Source organism: Artibeus jamaicensis, unplaced genomic scaffold (genome assembly GCF_021234435.1).
Source record: "Artibeus jamaicensis isolate MK-2021 breed Jamaican fruit bat unplaced genomic scaffold, CSHL_Jam_final contig_886, whole genome shotgun sequence".
In the NCBI taxonomy this organism is placed as follows: domain Eukaryota; kingdom Metazoa; phylum Chordata; class Mammalia; order Chiroptera; family Phyllostomidae; genus Artibeus; species Artibeus jamaicensis.
In genome coordinates this window covers 1,448,508-1,472,099 of record NW_026522002.1, presented here as the reverse complement: position 1 = coordinate 1,472,099, position 23,592 = coordinate 1,448,508, and the positions used below count along the sequence as shown (strand labels likewise).

At 38.6% G+C, this 23,592-nt stretch overlaps 1 protein-coding gene across 2 annotated transcripts in view; it reads right to left on the bottom strand.

Annotated features, from left to right (window-relative positions):
* Nucleotides 1-23,592, bottom strand: part of RYBP (RING1 and YY1 binding protein) — an 88,083-nt gene that overhangs the window by 17,439 nt on the left and 47,052 nt on the right. The window lies entirely within an intron of this gene.

Sequence of the window (23,592 nt, the reverse complement as noted above, 5' to 3'; positions counted from 1 at the left end):
AGGACTAAAAACAGGTCTCTGAATCTGAAAGTTATTCCTTCAGTTTTACTCTGCCTGTTCTCATGTGACCTGATTCTTTTATAGCCTCATATGTTGAAAGTGCAAGAAAAAAAGTAGATGAGCCAAGCTGAGCTTGGCAATCTAGGTGTTTCTCTTCTGCTCCTTCACTAGATTACACATACACCCATTACTCGCACCTCTGCTCCTACCTGAACTATCCCAACTACTTTAACATATCCCAGCTACACTCACAACCATACAGGTATGAAAAAAGCAGGCTTTGACCTTCTGTTCCACAGTGCCTTTTTTTTGTTTTTTTTTTAAACAGCTAGGTCTGAGGATCTAGGACAAAATTCTTTAGAAGTCTAAGTCCTTCAGAAATGCTCTTGATCTTCTGTTTCCCCAAAGTAAAAAAAGATCTATGGGTAGGAACAACTGACTTCTCAAAGCTTACTTTACCCCAGAAAAACCACAATATCGCAAGAGTAAGTACTGTAGCATCAAGTGGGGGAAATCTCACATTATCAGCAAGCTCTCCAATTACAAAGATATACCTAAATCCTAAGCTTACACAAAGGGATATTTGGATAAACTGGGATGGTAGTATAGTAGACACACGCAAACAAACATCTGCCATCATTCCGATACCAGAAGTTTATTTTAAGTTGGTATCACACTCAATTAAGTATCTCCCTTTGGTATCCAACTAAGCCAATTTGCATGCCTTGTAATACATCTGCAACAAGGTAAGGATCTTATTATGTCCCATAAATGACTTTGAAAAGGACATTTTCCTCTTAAACTAAGTTGCTACAAGTTTACTTTCTTCAAAGATTTCTTGAATGTTTGACTAACTTGCAAAGATAAAACAGATCTCTCTAATGCTTTTCTAGAACTCTGAAAATAAATTTTAAACATTCAATTTTTAACTACAATAATTTCAGAGTTCCTATATACCTACCTCCTCACCCGGTTTCTAACGTTAACATCTCATACAAAATAGTATAATTATCAAAACCAGAAAAGTAACACTGGTTTAGTTTACAATACTGTTAACTAAACTGAATACTTTTTAAAAAATTCTCACCAGTTTCCCTATGAATGTCCTTTCTGTTTCAGCATCATGTCTAGGCTCCCACATCACATTCTGTCCTCATTTTTTGTTTCCTGTCTACAACTGCTCCTCAGTCTGTCTTAAAATAAATAAATAAATGAATGAATAAATAAACCCTCACCTGAGAACATACTTAAGGTAAGGGATTGGGGGGGCCCCCCAACGGGGGAGGTGGGGGGGACGGGGAGATAGAGATATCCAACTGTTGACTCTTGTTGGTGCCTCAATGGGGGACCAAACCCACAGCCTAGCCATGTGCCCTGACTGGGAACTGAATCCACAACCTTACAGTTCACAGGACAGTACTCCAACCAACTAAACCAACCTAGCCACACCGGCCAGGGCGTATCTGATGTTTTCTTATGGTAGAATGAGGTTCACATTTTAACAGTAACACAGCAAAGATGTATGCCTTCTTAGGTGTTTTTCACATACTACATTATCACAAGAGTAAGCGCTGTGGCATCAAGTGGGATATGATTATCAAGAGGTTCATGATATTTCTATATCTTATCACTGGTGATGTTAACCATGATCACTTGGCTATGGTGGCGCCTGTCACGTTTCACTTTAAAGTTACTATTCTTTAAATAAACATCTCAGAAGAGACATTTTGAGACTGTATGTATAAATATGCTGTTTTCCCTCAAAGGTCCACTCACTAACTTTAGCATCCAAATGTGGACTCTACAAAAATTACTGTTTTTTGTTTTGTTTTGGCCTAATGGCAATTTTCTAGTTCTTCCTTTCCATCTCCATTTGCTATTTGAAAATTCTTATGTAAGAGTTGTCTCTGCTCTCCTATTTACTCATATAATTATCTGTATGTATAAATTCATGTTACCCTATAAGTTAACATCCAGTGCTACTGAAATGAGGTAGGTAACACCAGAGATTGTTGGAGAACCGGGGAAGACCCCAGTCCAGAGGAACCCCAACCTGGCACAAGAGGCTGTTCCCCTTCCTGCCAGGAGAAGGCAGAGGGGAGAGCTGCCCATGCTGGGATACATGCCTCACTGGGACTCTGCCTTTGAGATGTTACAACCCAGTGCATCAGGGCACATGGGTCCTACACAGCATTGGAGCTGCTGCTGCAAGACAATGGTGACTCTGAAACCCACAAATGCATACCCCAGTGAGGATGGAGACCTGTCTGCATAGCTGGATTAAGCTCTAGAAGGACAGATAAACAATAAGGGGGGACTTCTGGGTGTGGCTTCGGTTATCGATCTTTTGGGGAGTAAGACAGACTTTGTGTATTGCAGTAGAGCAGAGCAGCTTCATTCAGAAGCAGGAATGCTCCCAAGCCCCTCAAATTGGAAACCCTGTTAATAAAAACCTATTTCCTTCCACACAAATCTGTGTTATGTGTATACATAGCAACAAGTGGCCAGACCCTATGCTGCCTGGTTGCACTACCATTATTTATTTTGTGGCTCAAGTTGCTCCACTGGAGCTACCACCAGGAGCTCTTCCTTCAGGCTGAGGTCTTTTAATAGTCCCCAATCCTTGTTTAACCCTTAGAATTGAGAAGTTTTTAGAAACAAATAATATTCTTTAGGCTATTTTACACTCCTAGGCACTGTAGTACTAAAAGAAAACCATTACAGACCAGCTATAACAGGAATAAAATACTCTAACTTGTCAGTTGTGCAGTGATAAATCCTTACATCCTATCCCAATTAGCTTTATATTCCAGACAGCAAAACCATTAAAAGCTGGGTGGTGTCTAAGAAAGTAGGAGCTTTGGGACTTCCGCCAAGATGGAGGCATAGGTGGATGTGCGATGCCTCCTCACACAACCAAGTTTAGAGACAACTACATACTAGCAACAGAAAACACAGCCAGAACACGGAAAATTGAACTTTTCGGAAGTCCGTTAACAACAAACTCTTCAGTCTGACCGGTAAGGGGCGAAACCAGCGGCTGGTGAGGGGTTGCACAGGAGGACTCAGTCAGACGGACTCAGGCGCAGAATCCAGACGCGCGGAATCCAGGTGCAGGGTTGGACCTAGTGAGCGACTGCGGAGGAGACAGCGGGGAAGCAGTGCTGCGTGTGGACTGTGGTCGCCCATTTGTGCGCAAGCGGACAGGCGAGGGAGCCGCCATTTCCCGGCTCTGACCACGCCCCCACATACAGCCTCACAACCCAGCGACCTGGGAGTCCAAGGCACCACTTCTCACACTTAAAGGGCCAGAACAGACCAAAAATGTCGCAAGATCTCAAAGCCCCAGAGCCCATAGATCTAAGCGATGAAGAAATAGCAAAACTCTCAGACGCACAGTTTAAAACACTGGTCATCAGGATCCTCACAGAACTGGTTGATTATAGCCACAGATTAGACAAATATATGAAGGCGAAACTAATTGAAATGAATGGAATTGCACAGGACACCAATAGCAATGAAAAGGAAACTCGGACTCAAATCAATGGAGTGGACCAGAAGAAAGTAAATAATGGCCAAACAGAAAAGAGTCAGGAAGCAAGAATTCAAAAAAAATGAGGAGAGGCTTAGGAACCTCCAGGACATCTTTAAACGCTCCAACATCCGAATTATAGGGACACCAGAAGGGGGAAAGGCACAGCCACCAGTGGAAAACATTTGAACAAATAATAAAGGAGAATTTCCCCAATCTGGCAAAGGAAATAGACTTCCAGGAAATCCAGGAAGCTCAGAGAGTCCCAAAGAAGTTGGACCCAAGAAGAAACACACCAAGGCACATCATAATTACATTAGCCAAAATTAAAATGAAGGAGAGAATCCTAGAAGCAGCAAGAGCTAAGGGGACAGTCACCTACAAAGGAGTCCCCATCAGACTGTCAGCAGATTTCTCAAAAGAGACCTTACAGGCAAGAAGGGGCTGGAAAGAGGTATTCCAAGTCATGAAATCCAAAGACCTACAACCAAGATTGCTCTATCCAGCAAAACTTTCATTTAGAATGGAAGGACAGATAAAGTGCTTCTCAGATAAGATCAAATTCAAGGAGTTCATCGTCACCAAGCCCTTATTATATGAAATGTTAAAGGGACTTACCTAAGAAAAAGAAGATAAAGAAACATGAACAGTGAAAGGACAACAAACTCACAGTTATTAACGACCACACCTAAAACAAAAGCAAACTAAAAGGACAGCTAGATCAGGAGTGGAAACATAGAAATGAAGATCTCAAGGAGGGTGAGCAACAGGGGACTGGGAGGAGGAGAAGGGGGGAGAAGGTACAGAAAATAAGTAGCATAGACAGTAGATAGAAAATAGATGGGGGGGGCAAGAATAGCATGGGAAATATAGAATCTAAAGGACTTGAGACACATGGTCATAAACTAAAGGGGGGGTAATGGTGGGGATGGGGGAGTAGGGTGGAGGGGAAGGAAGGGGGGAATAGAACAACTGTAAGAGCATAATCAATAAAAAATTTAAATAAATAAATAAATAAATAAATAAATAAATAAATAAATAAATAAATAAAAGAAAGTAGGAGCTTTGGATCTCATAATGAGGACATTTTTTTTCAGAATGTATTCACTAACCTCAACAGAAACCTGCTGTGTTCTAAAGACATATTTGATCCTCACATTTTGCAATCAGGGGTAAAAATTCCAAAAGGAATGCTGATAGGTGTCAGTTACACAAAGTGTTCTTAGAATATATATTTTTCTGGTATTCTGAGGCAGGAAAGAAAAGATTTCAAACTCTGTAACAATCTGGAGGTATTCTGCCCAGGAAAAAGGGTACCAGAGCGGAAGCATGTTCCAAAGAAGATTATAGCCCATAGTGTGGGAAAGAAACTTTCTTTCTGACTCTAGCCCTCTCCAGAGCTCTGAAAGAACTAAAGGCTAGCAGTACTTCTAAAATCACTCACTGCTTGCTTACAGCTGCAGGCTCTCCTCCATCTACAGACACATGAACAGAGGGCGAAAAAGAGCACAAACGAGTGCCGAGGTTTGCTGACTTGGCCAATTTTTGTACAGGATAAATTTTAATGAGATACAATCTAGAGAAAACAAAATACACGTAGTTTTAAGAGTACGGTTTACATTTTGACACATGTATACAGCAGTGTAATCACAATACCCAATCAAGGTTCCTCTGTGTCCCTATTCCCAGCTTCAGAAGGCTACCAATTTGTTTTGTCACTATGGATTAAATTACACTTTCCCTGGAGTTCCACATAAATGTAATTATATGGCTTATGATTTTCACTTGTGTATGATTACTTTCACTGAGCAAAATATTGTCTAGATTCATCTGTATTGTTGTGATTTTATTTACCCACTCTCCTACTGATGGACATTTGGGCTGTTTCCAATTTCCAGGCATCATGAATACAGCTGTTTGAACATTCATGTAAGTCTTTGTGTGGATATGGTTTCATTTCTCTTGGCTAAAATACCTATGGCAAGTGTATATTTAACTTTAAAAGAAACTACCAAACTGGTGATTGTACCATCTTACTTGCCTCCAGCCAAGTATGGGACTTTCAACTGTTCCACATCCTCAACAACACTTGGTAGGATCAGTGTTTTTATTTTGAGCCATTCCAGGGGGCATACAGTAGAATCTCAATGTGCTACTTTAACTTGCAATTCCCCAATGAACAATGATGTTGAGCCAACTTTTTGCTGATGACTTTTACAGTATTTGTGTGGATCAACAACCTTGCCAATATGGTAACGATCAAAACTGGATGATGGAAAGACTACTGTCTCTAGTTTTGTGTTTAAACTGTGTCCATTTCAAAAAGTTAAAAATACATAAACCAGAAGTCACACCCAGATAGTGTCTCAATGTCTTAACTGAGGTTACAAGGACTCAGGAAGAAGAAACTGAAAGTAAAGACACAATTACTTGTCTAATCCAGGCACAATAATGAAATAGGGCTTTTTAGACTCTGATCTAAACAGCTTTTCAAAAACTATCAACTAACTTTAAAAAATTACCCAACTGACCCAAATGATCAAGGTTTTAAAAAACCAGTACATAAATGACAAACTGGAAAGGATCGCCGGAGGGATATGCAGCACTGTAGATGAGAGAATGAAAATCTGAAGGGGTTCAGCAAATTCTAATAATGAATCTGAGATCAGACTACTGGTTTATAGAGGATAGCAATATTTATGGAGATAATCTGCTTGCTGTATTTCTTTATCTGACTCTATCTGGTCTTGTGAAGAGTGACAGGTGTTAAGAAAGCGAAATTTTAGCCCTAGTTCTTCTTATCAATTTGCAGAATGACTTATAACAAAGAACCAGTCTTCAGCCTCACTTGTCCCAACTGTTAAAAGTGAGAGAATACCTGTCCCTACATATCTCTCAATATGGTTGAGGATAAAATGTTGGAACTAGCCAAATAAACACGTGGAAGGCAAAGTCTAGAAGAGTCATTTTGGTTTTCACATTCACACATGCACGTATTCATAAAGTGAACTCAAGTTTTAAAAACTTTCATTTTAGTAAAAACAAAAGAGTATTTTTCCAAGCTTCATACCAATATATATCTCAGAGGGTTGATGGATACTACATAAAGACTCTAACAAGAAAAAAATGACACACGTTAATTGGCATCCTATATTTATTGAGCACCACTGGTGACTCATGAGTGAATTTCACAAAAAAGTAAATCTGTCCAGTGCCAAATAGTTTTTATAAATTATTTTTAAAAAGTGGTATTCCACGTTCCTCATATTACTGAATACCACATGGACAACAGGTTAGCCTTCCAATTCATTCTTTTAGCCTGCTATTCCAGTGAGATTCCCTGGAGAGGTATGCACAGCTGCTCCAGCCCTCTCTAACCATGCCATCGGCTGTATGGTATGGACCATCCTACAGTCAAGCCATTTCTGTTATCCTAGGAGCTGGCCATTGTTCCTGCTGTTAACGTAAGAGCCATCCACACCCACACTCAGCTGTCATTCTAGGAGACTGAAATGTATTTAAAATAATATGCTAGGATTGAGAATATAATTGTTTCAAAAGCAAATTATAATGCATTCAATTTCTGACCACTAATTCAGCATCTCCTACAAGTGTCCTTAAAAAAAAAAGTGTTATTGTAATGGAACTATTACTGTATTAAACCCACCAATCATAAAAAACACATTCAAAACTTCCTCCTAAACTTAACCGTTCTTAATAAGCTACAAACACACACACACACACCCACACCCACACCCATCCCCCCACCCCCCCGCTGGTGTACTTCAGTGGATTGAGCATGGGCCTGTGAACCAAACAACTGCGGTTCAATTCCCAGTCAGGGCACATGCCTGGGTTGTGGGCCACTTCCTGGCAGGGGACGCACGAGAGGCAACCACACATTGATATTTCTCTCCTTCTCTCCTTCCCTTCCCCTCTAAAGGTAAATAAATAAAATCTAAACAAACAAAAAACCCCAAGCTACAGTCATGTTATCGCCGTATATATGAACATCCCAAACTTAAATCTGGTAAGGAAAACTTCAAGAAGATACAAACATCAAGAATTTCATTAGTTCTGTAAGTAAGAAAAACTATGAGAATGACAATATAGTAATTCAAGACCAAAAACCTCCCCTTCAAACAGCAGGTAGGGGATATATTTTTTTGATTGATAGGGATATGGGTGAAGACACAGCAGTCTAACCATTAATATTTTAATCACAGAAGCGGTGTTTCCTACCCAACAAATGACCCATCTTCTCCTGAAAAAAAAAATCAGCAAATTCAATTCCTAATTTTTACAAAAACACAAAACTCTAAATAATATTATCATTTTAATTTATTTATTGTGAATAACAGAACTAGTTTCATTCAACTTTTTCAGCTACTTTAGAACCTTGATGATTAGGTGTCGCCAAAACTGAACAAATTATCCCATAAAGTTAAGAAAAATAAACATGTTAAAAATAGAGAAGTGATAAGGAGAGTCATAAGTAGTTTAACTATGGGGAGGTACGGCACAGAGCAATACTCCCAATCTAATTTGTGGATCTGTGAGTAGTTATCCATGGTCCAAGATCCACAGGCTGGACAAAGGGGGCTGACAGCCAAGCTTCCATGTGGCACCTAAGCTCCTGAACAGCCCATCTGTGGATCAATAGGATATTGCTGGAAGCCCCAATTCTGTCCATGTACAGCTGTACCACTGATAGAGGAAATCAACAGTGCTTTAGGGAAAAAAACAAAACAAAAACAGGTGCCTGTCTCTGGCTTGTGTTCTTTATTAGGAAGGATGGAGTTTCAAATCTATACACATTTAGGAGTTTCCTAAATGCAAAAGCGACTCCCTACTAGGTGCTGTAAGAAAATGAAAACAGGTAAGACAGGGACTACAATGAACCACAGCAGGATAAATACCAACAAAGTACAAAGTATATCAGAGTTTCACATAAAGCGGAAAACGGGTATAGCTGGTGTGATGGAAAATAAAGGGGGGAGAAGGCCTCCTGTTTAGGAGGCTTCAAATGGATTGTAAGGAATAAACAAGATCTTGAAACCTTTAAAGATCTAGCTTGCTCTTGTAGTCAGAATACGACTTTATGGAAACCTACAGCGGTTGTCAAGTACTGCTTGGCAATGTGCAAATTCTTGAAGAAATCTGAGAAACCTACCTACCTTACAGTATTCTCTGTAAGGTTCAAAATAGGCAGTGAGTATTAAAGACCTAAAGACTTATGCTGTTAAATCTGTTGAGCTTGGTCTTTACCCAGTGCTTCCGCCTTTATTTGATCACCTAATCTTTGGTTTTGCTTGTTTTCCCTGTTTATACGGACTGAGTTTCTAACTTCTGTAAGGTTTTATTTCGGTGTTCCATCTGTTTCACCTGTTGAACTAAAGCACGAGGACTGGTGTCTTCTCTTTTGAGGAGAGTGAGATGAAGATGGCATTCTCTCTGTTAACCTAAAGGAAGTTGTAGTTCATGTTTTCCTATTTTCTAGTAATAAAAGTTAACTAAAAAATGTGGTAAGTGATTAAAAGTCTAACCAACTTTAGACTTTAGAGTTACTAACCAACAGGGTAGTGAGTTTCACATTTTACATATTACGATTCCAAGGGCAACCTTACTGCAGCTGTATTATAAATGCTGTCCAAGAATGCTAATACTGGTATGCCTCGTTTTTTGTAAGTTTTTTTTGTATATGCCACTTGCTTTTACAAAAGACCTACATTAGTATTTCAGAAAAATCCCAAGAGTATTTTGTTTTATGAAGAAAGGTGAAAAGTGAAATAACGTTCAGTATTTGTTTTACCACAGCCATTACAGAAACAGTGTGCAACAAATACCCTTGGCAACGAGAAGGGCCCTGCCAAGCTCCTTCCCTGGGAACCACACTCAGCATAGCATCTCAGCATCCAGATGTCAGGGCTTTGAACTGTGTGAGCATCTATGCTTTACCACCATTTATTCTGTGCATCCTTCGGAACACTGTCCTAAGGTATCACAAAGCCTAAGAGATCTTAGCTTATATGGGTGTTACGCTTGGCATAAAACTGGATGTAATTAAGTGTTTTGATCTTGGTGTATAAAATATATCATGTGTGCTTGAAGTTGTGTCCACCATTCACACTATTTATATGCAAAGAGAAATAATCTTGAAAGCTGGTGAAATCACTGTTGATTCTGCTGATAGGAAAGTAGTCTCTTTTTAAAAAAATATATTTATTAATTATGCCATTACGGTTCTTCTATTTCCCCCCTTCATTCCCCTCCACCCCTACACACCCCCTCCCCCACCATTCCCCCCTTTAGTTTATGACCACATGTCTCAAATTCTTTAGATTCTATATTTCCCATACTATTGTTGCCCCCCCCATCTATTTTCTACCTACAGTCTATGCTACTTATTTTCTGTACCTTCTCCCCCCTTCTCCTTCTCCCACTCCCCTCTTGCTAACCCTCCATGAGATCTCAATTTCTATGTTTCTGCTCCTGATCTAGCTGTCCTCTTAGTTTGCTTTTGTTTTAGGTGTGGTTCTTAATAACTGTGAGTTTGCTGTCCTTTCACTGTTCATATTTTTTATCTTCTTTTTCTTAGATACATCCTTTTAAGATTTCATATAATAAGGGCTTGTAAGTTCATATAATAATGAACTCCTTGAATTTGATTTTATCTGAGAAGCACTTTACCTGCCCTTCCATTCTAAATGAAAGCTTTGCTGGATAGAGCAATCTTGGTTGTAGGTCTTTGGATCTCATGACTTGGAATACTCCTTTCCAGCCCCTTCTTGCCTGTAAGGTCTCTTTTGAGAAATCTGCTGACAGTGTGATGGGAAGTCCTTTGTAGGTGACTGTCCCCTTCTCTCTTGCTGCTTCTAGATTCTCTCCTTCATTTTAATCTTGGCTAATGTAATGATGATGTGCCTTGGTGTGTTCCTTCTTGGGTCCAACTTCTTTGGGACTCTCTGAGCTTCCTGGATTTCCTGGAAGTCTATTTCTTTTGCCAGAATGGGGAAGTTCTCCTTTATTATTTGTTCAAATAAGTTTTCCACTCATGGCCGTTCCTCTTCCCCTTCTGGTGCCCCTATAATTTGGATGTTGGAGCGTTTAAAGATGTCCTGGAGGTTCCTAAGCCTCTCCTCATTTTTTTGAATTCTAGTTTCTTCATCCTTTTCTGTTTGGTCATTTTTTTCCTCCTTCTGGTCCACTCCTTTGATTTGAGTCCCAGTTTCCTTTCCATTACTATTGGTTTCCTGTGCATTTCCATTCATTTCAATTAGTTTAGCCTTCATATGTTCCTCTAATTTGTGACTAAAATCAACCAGTTCTGTGAGCATCCTGATCACCAGTGTTTTGAACTGTGCATCTGAAAGTTTGGCTATTTCTTCATCGTTTAGATTCATTGGCTCAGGGGCTCTGAGTTGTTCTTGAGCCATGTTTTGATCTGTTCGTGCCTGTTATGTATGAGGAGTGGAGCCTTAGTTGTTCACCAGGGCGGGGGCACCCAGGTTGCTGGGTTGTGATGCTGTATGTGGGGGTGGGGGCAGGGTCAGAGAGGGACAATGGCAGTTCCTTCTGCCGCTTCCTGCCACTGGGACCTGTGCGGTCTGTCTCACTGCTCGCTCCTTCACCGGTTTATCTGTGCTGGAATGTGTGACTGCGATCAGCCCTCAGTGGGTCCACTACCTTGCGCCCTTAGTGGGTCTGCCTGCTTCTCCTCACCTGGGATCTGCCCATGGCTGCTGGCGCACCTGGGGTGCGCGCCCTGGTCAGTCTGGTGGATTTTTCCTGCCCAACTCCGCTGTGCTGCTGGCTCTGCCCCTCTTACCGGTTTGGCTGAAGGTTCGTTGTTGTCAGACTTCTGTGTAGTTCAATTTTCTGTGGTTTGGCTGCGTTTTTGTTGCTAAAACGTTGTTGTTTTTAAACTTGGTTGTGCGAGAAGGTGCAATGCTTCCACCTACACCTCCATCTTGGCAGAAGTCCACTTCAGAAAGTGGTCTCTTTTAGTCCATATCCAGTAATGGAGAAAATAAGTGTTGCATGATTAGGTTGATGTGTGTACAAGAAGTGGTGTTCCGAGAAGTTATCGCTCAAAAAAATGTCCCATATAAGGTGATGGTGACTGCTTCTTTGTTTTATGACTTTTGACTTAAGAAAGGTTTACTAGGAACATTCTACTTTCAGATAGTGGGGGGGAACTTCTACAGAGAGAGAATTTCTGCAGACACTGCTGGAGTATGCTGGATACTCTCTCCCTTATGCTTAGTTTCAAAGTAACTTTTTCAGTTGGTGTTTCATGATAATGAAAATTTCCCTTTATTTTACAGGTGAGGTGAGTAAGCTGGCCTTGAGAGAATGAGCAATTTTTTCCATGAATCTGGGTTTAATATGCCTCCACAGACTACCAACCAGGTAAGTGGCTAACCAAGATTCCTAAAATATTTTTCCCAGTTTGTAACAAAGGGTCAGTGGATAACTAAAACTCTCATACCTCTACTCCAGGACCCAAGTCATGTCATGTTTTCCTATTCTTACCAAGTGTCAAAGAAATGTTTGTACTACCACTTTCTCACACCAAGTGAAATATCTACAATGTTAGTATGCATCACCATTTCAAAAAGGTTAAAATATGGGGGGACTGGGCCCTGGCTGGTGTGGCTAGTGGATGGAGGATTCACCCACAAACCAAAGGGTCATTGGTTGATTCCCAGTCAGGGCACATGCCTGGGTTGCAGGCCAGGTCTCCAGTAGGGGTACTTGAGAGGCAACCACACATTGATGATGTTCTTCCTTTCTTTCTCCCTCCCTTCTCCTCTCTAAAAATAATAGTATCTTTAAAAAAATAAAAAATATGGGACTGATGTACCAGAACAGGCGAAACAAGGTGTGATATGATTTACTCCTATGATCACCGAATACTTGCCTAGAGTAGTTACCACTACAATAAAAAGATAACAGTGCTTAAAAATAAAACTGAATTACTTTAAAAATACTCTTATTATTATAAAGTTAAGATTCAATCTCTACCCCCTACTTACTCCAAAAATAGTTAACCTTCATTAACATTTATACTAAAGCTTTAGGGAAGTGGCTGATATTCTCTACCGATATATCTACCAATTACCTTTAAAATATAAATTTAAAAGTAATCCAGGAAAAGTACTATCTGTAAAGTGCTATGCATTCTGTTCTGTTGTTTTGTGGCTCAAGGAGACAAAGGAAGGAAAAATATGGGTTAATGGAAGGAATTATGGGACATCTACAATAATTTCCCACAAAAATACAAGACTTGTGTCCCCGAAACATATTTATTCACTGTTTAAGTGCTTAAGAAATTTAGATAAAGAAAGTACCTGTATCTAAATTCTTCAGTCATTCTTAACATGGGTGGGTGGGATCTTTCTCAGAAGCTTTTGTGAATGTGATAAAAACTATTAACCTCATCAGGAAAAAAATGCACACACAACAATAAATGTCTGCATGGAATCTCAGAAAATTTGTAGGCCCCATGGTTATGAGACAGTAAATACCAGTTCATATAAAAACAAACGAGAACAACAGGGATGAATGGCTAAAATCCCATCTGGAACTTGCGGATCTCAGGATGTTTCTGTTCAAGTTGTCTCATTTTTCTCTTATCAACTGTAAGAACTGAAGATTCAGCATTTAAGTTGTAAATTGGGTTATACCTTGAATAGTATCCAAAAACTTGGTTAAATTAAAATGACTGAAAATGGCCACACACAAATGCCATTCTACTTTTTCCTCCATAAATAGTCACAGACATTTTTTCCCTTAGGATGCAATTTAACAGCCACATCCAAGATCGTTCCATCCTTCTCCATTCTCGCCTCATCAGTGCCTCTCATTACAGAGGAATTAACACAGATTTTATATTTTTAACTTGCTTACCCATTGTAAATAAAGTTTTGCCTTGTGTACTTTATTGGATTGGTCAAAAAGTTCATTAGGTTAAGCAAAACCACTTTTTTCATTTTTACCAATGACTTTATTGAACAATGTATTCATCATTTTGTTCTATTACCGTCTGCCATTTTTCAAGCATCTTCATAATTCCACTTACCAAAACTTTTAATCTTTAAAAAAAGTTTACTCTTTATTTTTGCCCAATTACCATTTAGTCTCCTTATACACCCTCTCCATCATTTTTTTAAAAATCTTTTTGAGCAAAAAACTGTTCTAGGTGCCTTTTGCAATCTTCCAGGGAATTTACATTTCTTCCATTAAGAGAATTTTTTAATAACTGAAATAAATGAAATCTGAAGGAGCAATGTTTGGTGAATACAGTGGATGAATTGGAACTTGCCAGCCAAGCTGTAACAGTTTTTGCCTGGTCCTCAAAACAAACAAACAAACAAACAAACAACCCCCCCAAACAACAACAAAAAACCATGCAGTCTTATATTATCCTGATGGATGATTATATGTTTTCTGTTAACTAATTCTGAGTGCTTTTTGTCAAGTGTTGTTGCTTTCAGTTAGTCTAATTGGGAGTAATACTTGCTGGAAGTAATTGTTTGGTTTTTCTAAAGGAGTTTATAACAGATGACTCCCTTCTAATCCCACCATATACATGTGACCTTCTTTGGACAAAGATTGGCCTTTGGTGTGGTTGGTGGTGGTTCATTTCACTTGAACCACAATCTCTTCCATTTCACATTATTGTACAGTATCCACTTTTCATCGCCCATCATAATTTGTTTTAAAAACAGAACATTTTCATTACGTTTAAGCAGAGAACTGCATACACAAATGTAGCCAAGAAGTCTTTTTTCCCCATTTATGTGGAACCCAAACATCAAAATGATTAACATAACCAAGCTGGTGCAAATGATTTTCCATGCTTGATTTAGCTATTTTCGAATATGTCAGCTATCTCCCACATAGCATAACATTTATGGTTCTCAATCAATGTCTTGATTTGATCACTGTTATATATAACTAGCCTACCTGACCATGGAGCATCATTGTCCTGTGAGACAACTCCAATATGAAACTTCACAAAACACTTTTGACACCTTCAACCATTCACAGAACCCTCTCCATATACTGCACAAATCTTTTTTTGTGTGTTTCAGTCATGTTTTTACCTTTGTTGATACAATGGAGCACGATATATTGAAAATGCTGCTTTTTTCCTTCTATCTTCAATATTAAAATGGCTACACAAAAAGTCACCAATTTTGATAAGTTTTTCTTGAATACACACTGTTATGACAGCTGTCACAATACAATCTAACAACTGTTTTGAATGAAGTTAAAGACAACTAAGTACTACTAAAGCCATCTTACAAAGTTTTTGGCCAACCCAATATTTTTGTGATCTAGAACAGTTTTCACATTCTTTCTTTAAAATCTGAGCTTATGGAAAATATTATTTCAAACATTAATATTACCAATGTCTACTATTACAGGATTGAGAGACATGTTTCTTTTCTCCTCTGACACCTTGAACATAGCTCTGAATTCAAAATTTGTACTTTAAAGTCCACGCAAAAACTGTTTTTAAATATATTCTAGCCCTGGCTGGTATAGCTCAGTGGATTGAGCGCGGGCCTGTGAACCAAAAGATCGCAGTTCGATTCCCAGTCAGGGCACATGCCTGGGTTGCAGGCCAGTTCCTAGCAGGGGCCAGTTCCCAGCAGGGGACACACGAGAGGCAACCATACATTGATATTTCTCTCCCTCTCTCCTTCCCTCCCCTTCTAAAGATAAATAAATAAAATTTCAAAAAAAAAAAGTTCTTCCCTTGCTTTAAAAAATATATATATACATACATACATATATATATATTCCAAAAGGAGAAAATGCGTCTTTATAATACAAAGATTTGGTCAATCTCCCTCATAGCTAAATCCATCCAGGCCACCCTGAAAACATGATTGATCATGAAGAGAGTATGGTGACCTGAAGCAGATCCCTGAGTGAACTGACGGGGGCAAACTAAAATGGGGTGGCTTGGGTAAGATGAATTTCACAGGCTTGTGTAGTACAGCCATTCACATAAATTTCATACATATGCGTGTTTGTATATAATGAAATAATCCCAATTGAGGGCAAAGACAGCTCCCAAAAGCAGAGATGTAGCCTCTTCTGGAGGCCTCCAAATGAGTCTCAATCTACCCCTTCCCACCAATCAGCCTTACTTTCATGTAAAACAACACTCCAGTGTCACCCTGCCTCAGCCTCCTCTCAGACACACCAGCAGCACATACTATTTTGGACAGACACATACATGTATCTGCCCACACCCCTCACGCAACCCCCAAGTCCACCCCTCAAGCAACCCACACAAGAACACACATCCCTCAAATGCACAGGTTCTTCACATACACATACTTTGATACTAATAAAATACACAGACTACCCAAATAAACCAGTACTCTCACTTCCTCCTAAAAGATACATACTCACACCTTCAGTCCATCACTTATCTAGAAAAGTTGCCAATATACTTCATGTAACTCAATCATACAAGAACAGACTCCATTCACACCTGGCAAAGCATGTGTAAGCCCCTGCTTCTACCACTATCACAATTGAAAGGGATCATGCTTGGTTTTAAAATCTGTCCAAATTCTTTGATACTTCTCACTTAAAAAAAACAAAAACAAAAAAAACCCTCGGGAGCCTAAATTTCTTCTTGACTGTGAACCACACATACTTAATAACATACATCTAACAAACAAAATATGAGTTAAGTGATTTCTGAGTTTATATATAAAGGCACTGTGGCTTCTTCCTTGCTCTCCTTTGGACCATTGGGGGAAGCCAGGAGTCATGTCATGAGGACACTTGTAAAGCCTGAAGAAGAGGTTCATATGGTGAGCAACTAAGACCTCCTTCCTTGCCTACCCTCAGCTAGCAAGGAACTCAAAATCTTTGTCAAAATCACACAAGTCACCTTGAAAAGTTACATCTTCAAGCTGCAGTTAAGTCTTCAGGTGACTGCAATCCCATCCAACATCTTGCTACAACCTCATTAGGAACCTGGAGCTCAAACCACTCGTAAATTCTTAACTCTTAAAAATGGGTGAGAATTGGATAAAAGTGGTCAAAAGACACAAACTTCCAGTTGTAAAACTAAGTAATTAAGTGGGGATGTGATGTAAAACATGATTATAGTTAACACTGTTAAATAATATATTTGAAAGTAAATCCTAAATGGCCTCATCACCAAGAAACATTTTTTGGCAGGGGGACTAAATGAGATGATGGATGAATGTTAACTAAACTAAACTAAACTAAACTTACTGTGGTAATCATTTTGCAACATAGTTAAGTCATATCGTGCTATACCTTAAACTTATATAGTGCTATTTGTCAAGTGTCTCTCATTAAAACTGAAAAAAAAAGTGTGAAATATTTGTTTTAATTTGCTATTTTGGGGATATGTTACACAGCAATAGATAACTCTTAATAGATACAAGCCTTACACATTACCTAAACATAATTAATTTGAGGAATCCAGAAGTGAAACAATGCAGTCACCCAGCCAGCCCTGACCTCATACTTAATTCTTCAGATATAAAATCAAATACTGTCAATGTTTATTATAGCATTTCGTTAGACCAGGGGTCAGCAAACTATTTTGGCTTTGTAGGCCAAGAGGCAAAATCAAAATGATTATGTAGACACTTCCATTAATGACCATTTAAAAATACAAGTGGTGGGCCACAGTTTGCTGACTAGAGTCTAGACTACAAAAAGTACATGGTTTCTCACAGTAAAGCAAATCCAAAACTTTCAGTACTTAAATTATTTCTTTAAAAAAATTTTTTAACAATTTTAGAGAAAAGGGGAGAGAGAGAAAAACACATCAATTTGTTGCTTCACTTATGCATTCATTGGGTGATTCTTGTTGTGCCCAGGGACTGGACCTGCAATCTTGGCATATTGACCAATGTGCTGAACAACTGAGCTATCCGGCCAGGGTTCAGTATCTATATTTCAAATGACTTCCCCATAGATTGCACATTATGCAAATTTCAATGAAAGAACAACACAGAATAGCTGCTTTTTCATGAGAGCAAGGTTTGCCATTCCAAAATTAACAATATCTCAACAGTCTTAATAACAGACACATTGCTGGCAAACTGGAAGAAATCCAAATTTGTTTCGGTCAGAATACTAGAGGCAAGATGGTGATGGTGGTAATGTTCCAGCAACTAAATTTATTATAAACAAGTCAGGGTTTGAGCCGCAAACATGACATACTGATTACCCAGTACAGCAAGGAATCATGCAATTCATCCTCAACTATACCATTTCATATCCTCTGCCTTAAAAATTCCACAAGTTAAAGTTTCCTAATTTAGTATTATTTTTTAAGTACATGCAGTTCTGTAAATACAACTTATTTGGACCAATGGATGGTTGGAATGAGGTTAATCATTAATTAATCCCCAATAACAATGATAGGAAACCTCCAGTGTGTAGTCCCTCTGTGACTAGCTGCTCAACCTTTGCCCAGTCATTTGTGTTCTTGGGATACAGATTCTGTCGGGAGCTGACCAGTAGCTGTCCCTCGACAGAGTCAGGAGGGATGAGATGCATCTGCACAACAGAGGTAACTGTGGCTGGATTTCCTGTCTATCTCTCCTTGCATGTCTGTCTTTGCGATTAATAGACACCTGCATTTCAGGTCCAATGATCCACATAATTCCAATGAAGTTATACAAAATAATTTCTTGGCCAGAGAACAAAGTCCCCCCCTAATGAAGTAGCCCCTGAATATCTAAAAGTTTATAGAGTAACAGCCCCTCCTCTACCTTGGACAGGAATATATATTAATTAGAATTAGACAGGCAAAGAAACAGGAGAAGCTGGTCAGTTACTACAAACTAAGCATGTAGAAACCATTACCAAGGAGTCAGAGTTCATATTATATGAAGAAACATTTTAGACAGAAAGATAGCTAAGTTAGACATCACAAAGGCCTTATAATAAATTTCCTATAACCTCTGCTCAGTTTAGTGTATCCTTTTGCCCCATGCGAAATTCTAAGAACCTTAATAAACAATAAGACATCTAAACTCTGTACATACAGCTATTTCTAATTATCTGATTAATGGCTCTCTTGGTCAAAACAACTTTTGTTTAACATAACTGAAACTATGGAAATTCTTGTACTTTTCCTGGTTACCTCTGTATTCGTTTTTTCTGCTTAACTGATCAAGCCATGCACCTGTTCCTTTAATGTTATACAACAATCTCTATAAAAATAAAGCCTAAATCAAACTCTGAGAGTTCAGTCAGATCCACAGAGGCTGGCTGTTCTCCGGCATCCAATCGGGTTTCTGACTCTTCATTCGTCACCAGCACCGTCCATCCTTCGGGGACCCTGAGCCCTGCCGAGGCTGGACCCCTGGACCCTGGCAAGATTCCACATGATGGAGCTAGAATTTGAATCTGATTCCTCTGAATGACAAAAATCCATGACTTACACTTAAATATGAAAAAGCCTAAAATAATTTAATTCCTTTTACTTAGCTGACATTATTTGGTAAGTTAGCACTGCTCTTATTATACTAAAAAGAAGGCAAAGAAATGAAAAGAAATTAAGGTCTGGAAAGTACTCCATTTGCTTAGGTTCTCATATTAGGAAAATTCTCTTTCTAAGAAGCCAGTGAAATGTTTTCTAAAGGGAACAACAATCTCCTTGGTTAATTTGCTTTAAGACAGTGTTTTGTCTCTAAAATAATAGACCCATTAATCTTCTCAGAATTCTTTTTCCACCTGATAAAAGCTTCTTGTTGAATGTTCTTCTTTTAAGTGAAAATATCACTGAAAGCACTTAAAATCAGCCAGGTGAGCCAATCAATGACCCAGAAAACCCTCACTGGAAAAAAGATGAAATTAAGCTCCATCTGCCACAAATGAATAGCTGCATACTCACTATGAAATTATAAAGTCTTGCAACTCATCTGACTACATACACGGTCTCTTTCTTGGTGGCAGAGAGTACTTAGTAAAGCCCTCATTATCCTATCTTGGCATCCAGTGACAGGTTAGGATCCAGTATGAATCCAAGTACTGTTTAAAGTCCTCAATATTTTAGGAGTTGTGAATATACATACTTAAGTAAAACTGAAAATATTAAGTACCTTAGGAACACTTGATGTTGTAAGAAAGCTTACATTTTCTTAAATTTATTTAATAAATTTAGTGGTGTACCATGAGTAATCATCTTCTTGCAAATAAAACTGTTTCGTATATTATTTCAATGGGATTGAAGAGAATAGGAAAGAACTAAATGTTTCAGAGTAAAAAGTGGACATGAAACTAGTATTTCATGAGCTAGTTTGGTACTTAAAAATATGTAACCATTATGTTATTCTCCCTCCATTGTGTACTACAAAGGGTGAGACTTTGCAAATTTTTTAACCTTAAATATTTATATAAAAAAATCAATGCTAATGAAAAATACAGAAATCAAAGACTAGGGAACAAGAATATGCAACACTGTTGCTATAGTTCAGCAATTTTCAACCCTTTTCATCTTGTGCCACACATAAAATTATAAATTACTAAATTAACTAAAATTCTGCGGCAACCTAAAAATATATTTTTTACCAATGACAGAAAAAGGTGTAATTTTGATTCATTCACATGGGATGGCTATTGTGTTGGCTGCCATCATTTTTTCATTTGACAATCTAAGGGAAAAGAGGACAGTGCCTGTGCCCAAAGTCAGATACTCCAGTTTTAAAAATTCTTGTGGTTCACCATGTACCTGCCACAGCACAGCAGTTGAAAATTGCTGCTATAGTTAATTAAATTACTATCTAGCTCTTAAGTTTCCCAGGGCCCCTAGATACTTCTGAAAACCACTGGATAACAGCCTTTAGAGCCTCTTGATCCTTAAGGAAGAGAGTTTAGAAACAAAAATGGACTAAGTAGTCTCTCTAATCTTCCTTTAATATCAGTATTTGGGGGGGCAATTTTTGGGAGAAGAATCAGTTAAAGGTGCTGTTTTCTAATCAGGTCCTAGATACTAGCAACCAGATGAGTAGGTAGATGCTAAAGCATGACAGCTATTAAGAGGCACTTAAAACCAGGCCATCCACTGCCTTGTGAACAGCAGAGGCAGCTACAGGCAGTTTCTTTTTTCTTTTCTTTTTGTTATTTAGAGAGCCTACCTCAGCACAAGTATTAAACTGACCCTCTATAGTTCTACATGACAGGCCACATAAAGTGATTTATGTCTAGAAAATTTTCAGAAGAGGAACCCACCAGGATTGCAAAAAAGGTGTACAGGGTGCTGCTGTGAATATTCTGGTTTTGCCAATGCTTTGTGTACTGAACCAGACATTAGCAAAGAACAATAATAAATCCCAATGCATTTTATTCCCTAGACAATTCAAAACAGGAATAATTAATAAGAAAAAAAAGCCAACCATGATCATCTTTTTACCTTGGTTTATGTGTAATGATATGTTTTCTTTTCAGCTGTGAAGTCCGGACTATGTTCTGTTGGTTCTTCCCACTCAGAAAATATTTAGTCTAATTTCTTCTGTTTTACAGATGACAAATATGATATGTAGACAGTGATTTGCCAAAGGTTTAATGTCAGTGTCTAACTCCTGGGTATAGTAGGCTTGCTTTTGTAATTCTGTAACACTGCTTTCCTTATAAAATTTATATAAATATCCTAAGTTATTCATAGATGTGAAAATACATTCCTAAGTATTAGAAATTTGTCCTAAGATTCATTTGCTATTAGAAGCATCAAAGAATTGGTTTGCCTGTCCAACCAATTTTTGAATTAAAAAAGGTATGGATTTTCCCCATCTTTAAAAAAAAATAAATCCACCAAGAAAAGTCACACTACTTAAGTCAAATTTTGCTACCATTTAATAACAATTCCTTAAAAATGCAATCACTCTTTATTCCTCTTCCACAGGTTTCCTGCACTGACTCCTTCCTGTCTATCCGGCAGTCCAGCAAAGCTCAAGGATGTCAAGATCCCAGCACAAATGCTCTCCCTTCCAAACAGAGAGCAAACATAATAGAGCACAAATGGGGCTCCAGAACCCTCAATCAAAATTATACTCCAGTTCCTTCTGACTCTTCCATTTTGGCCTCTACCCTAATGCCAAATTCATCTTTAAAATTACTGTTTTGATCCTTCCTCTAAGATCTTTAATGTCTTTCAACTATGTATGAAGTGAAAACCTAAAGTCCACAATGTAACATTAATCTAATGCCTGCCTTTTCCCAGCCTGATAACTATACCCTAAACCAGTGATTTTCAACCTTTTTCATCTCATGGCACACATAAACTACTGAGATCCTGCAGCACTCCCCAAAATATATGCTTTTTGCCAATCCAACAAAAAAAATAGGCGTAAGTTTGATTCATTCACACTGGACAGCTATTGTGTTGGCTGTTGTCTTTTCTTTTTTTGGTGGGGGGAGGGGAGCAATCTAAGGAAAAAAGAGATCAGTGCCTCTGACTAAATAGTCAGGTATTACATATTTAAACAATTCTTGTGGCACACTGGCCCTAAACAAACACGTCTGGCTACTGACTCCCCTCACCCCGAACCTGACAATTCATATCCCCTTGCTTCCTACTTCTATTATCTATATCAAAGACTTTCCTGATTGCTCCTGTCCAACATGGTATCTACAGCCTCAGAAGTCCTTAAGTTCCTATGAGCTCTATTATTTAGTTGGTTCTATAAACACATATAGCTAATGTAATTCTTATCCAGTGCTTTGCATTATTTTTTCATTCATTCATTCATTCATTCAACATATGCTGTATCTCACACACTGTGCTAGATACTAGAAATACAATGGTGTATAAAAAATAGGGAATTCCTGCTCTTTTAAGAGCTAGGTGTAAATAGGAAGACAAAGCAGCAAGAAAAAAAAATCAATCAGACACAAACAGAAAATTACATCTGAGGAAGTGTTGTAAAGAACAGCAACCTCAGGAATGTATTTTTAAAAACTGGTTTTGGGGTGAGCAAGTTTAGCCAGGTACGGAGGGGAGGAAGAGTCAAGGACTGGCAGTCTCAGGTAGGGTAAAGATGGAAAATGGGCCTGTGGTAGAAAGGGCAAGGAGATTAGATCAACACTACTACTTAGGAATCACTATTCAGCTACTATAAATCCCATATACTATTTACTACAGTACTAAATAGTTGGAAACTTAAAACTCATTTACTTAATGAAAAGTTACATACATCATTAGGAATGTGCTAAAATCCTAAACAAAATACACCCAAGTTGCTAAAGAAATAGCAGCTTGGTAGACAACACTACATATCATTGATTCTCATCCATGCTTACCCTCTGATCAATGATGTTCAAATCTGACTGAATATTAGAATCAACCAGGGAGCTCTCAACGAACAATGATGCTCTGGCCCCACCAACAGTGTCAATCACTTAATGGGTCTGACATGAAGTTCACTGAGGAGAAAGTTATTTTAAATGGCTCCCCAAGAGACTCTAATGTGAAGTCTGGGTAAAGAACCGTTTGTTTTATCAAAAGCTCTCCTCAGAAATAGCTGTGCACTTCTTTTAAAGTAATAGCTTTAACCCTTAAACGTGGACAATCCACCTCCTGCACCGCCCCTCTCCCCCCCACAGTGTATCCCAACTGCAGTGGTCCCCAAACACATGAGTAGCTAAATCCCAGGTAAAACACTCTTTCTTTCCACAGCCTTTCAAATACGCAAATTGGAATAAAAAATGGAGTAGGAGTAGAGTGAGGTGCTGATTTGAAACAATAAAACCACTGTGACAGTAAGCAGGTGAGTCTTGAATACTCTAGTCACAACTGTAGTTTGTGGAAGAGGGGCAAAATCCGTAAGGCAGTTGACTTTTGTCAGAGAGAGAAAAGCTCACCCTTACCACCAGCAGAAAAAGAACTACTTTACTCATGTTCACTTGTGTCCCAGGCAAAAACCTTTGACAAACTTGGAACACTAATCCGCAGTATCTCAAGAAACTATAGGAGAGGAGTGCACTGAAAATGGCTTCTGAAGTTATAAGCAAGTAACAGTTACAACTCAACTCCTAAG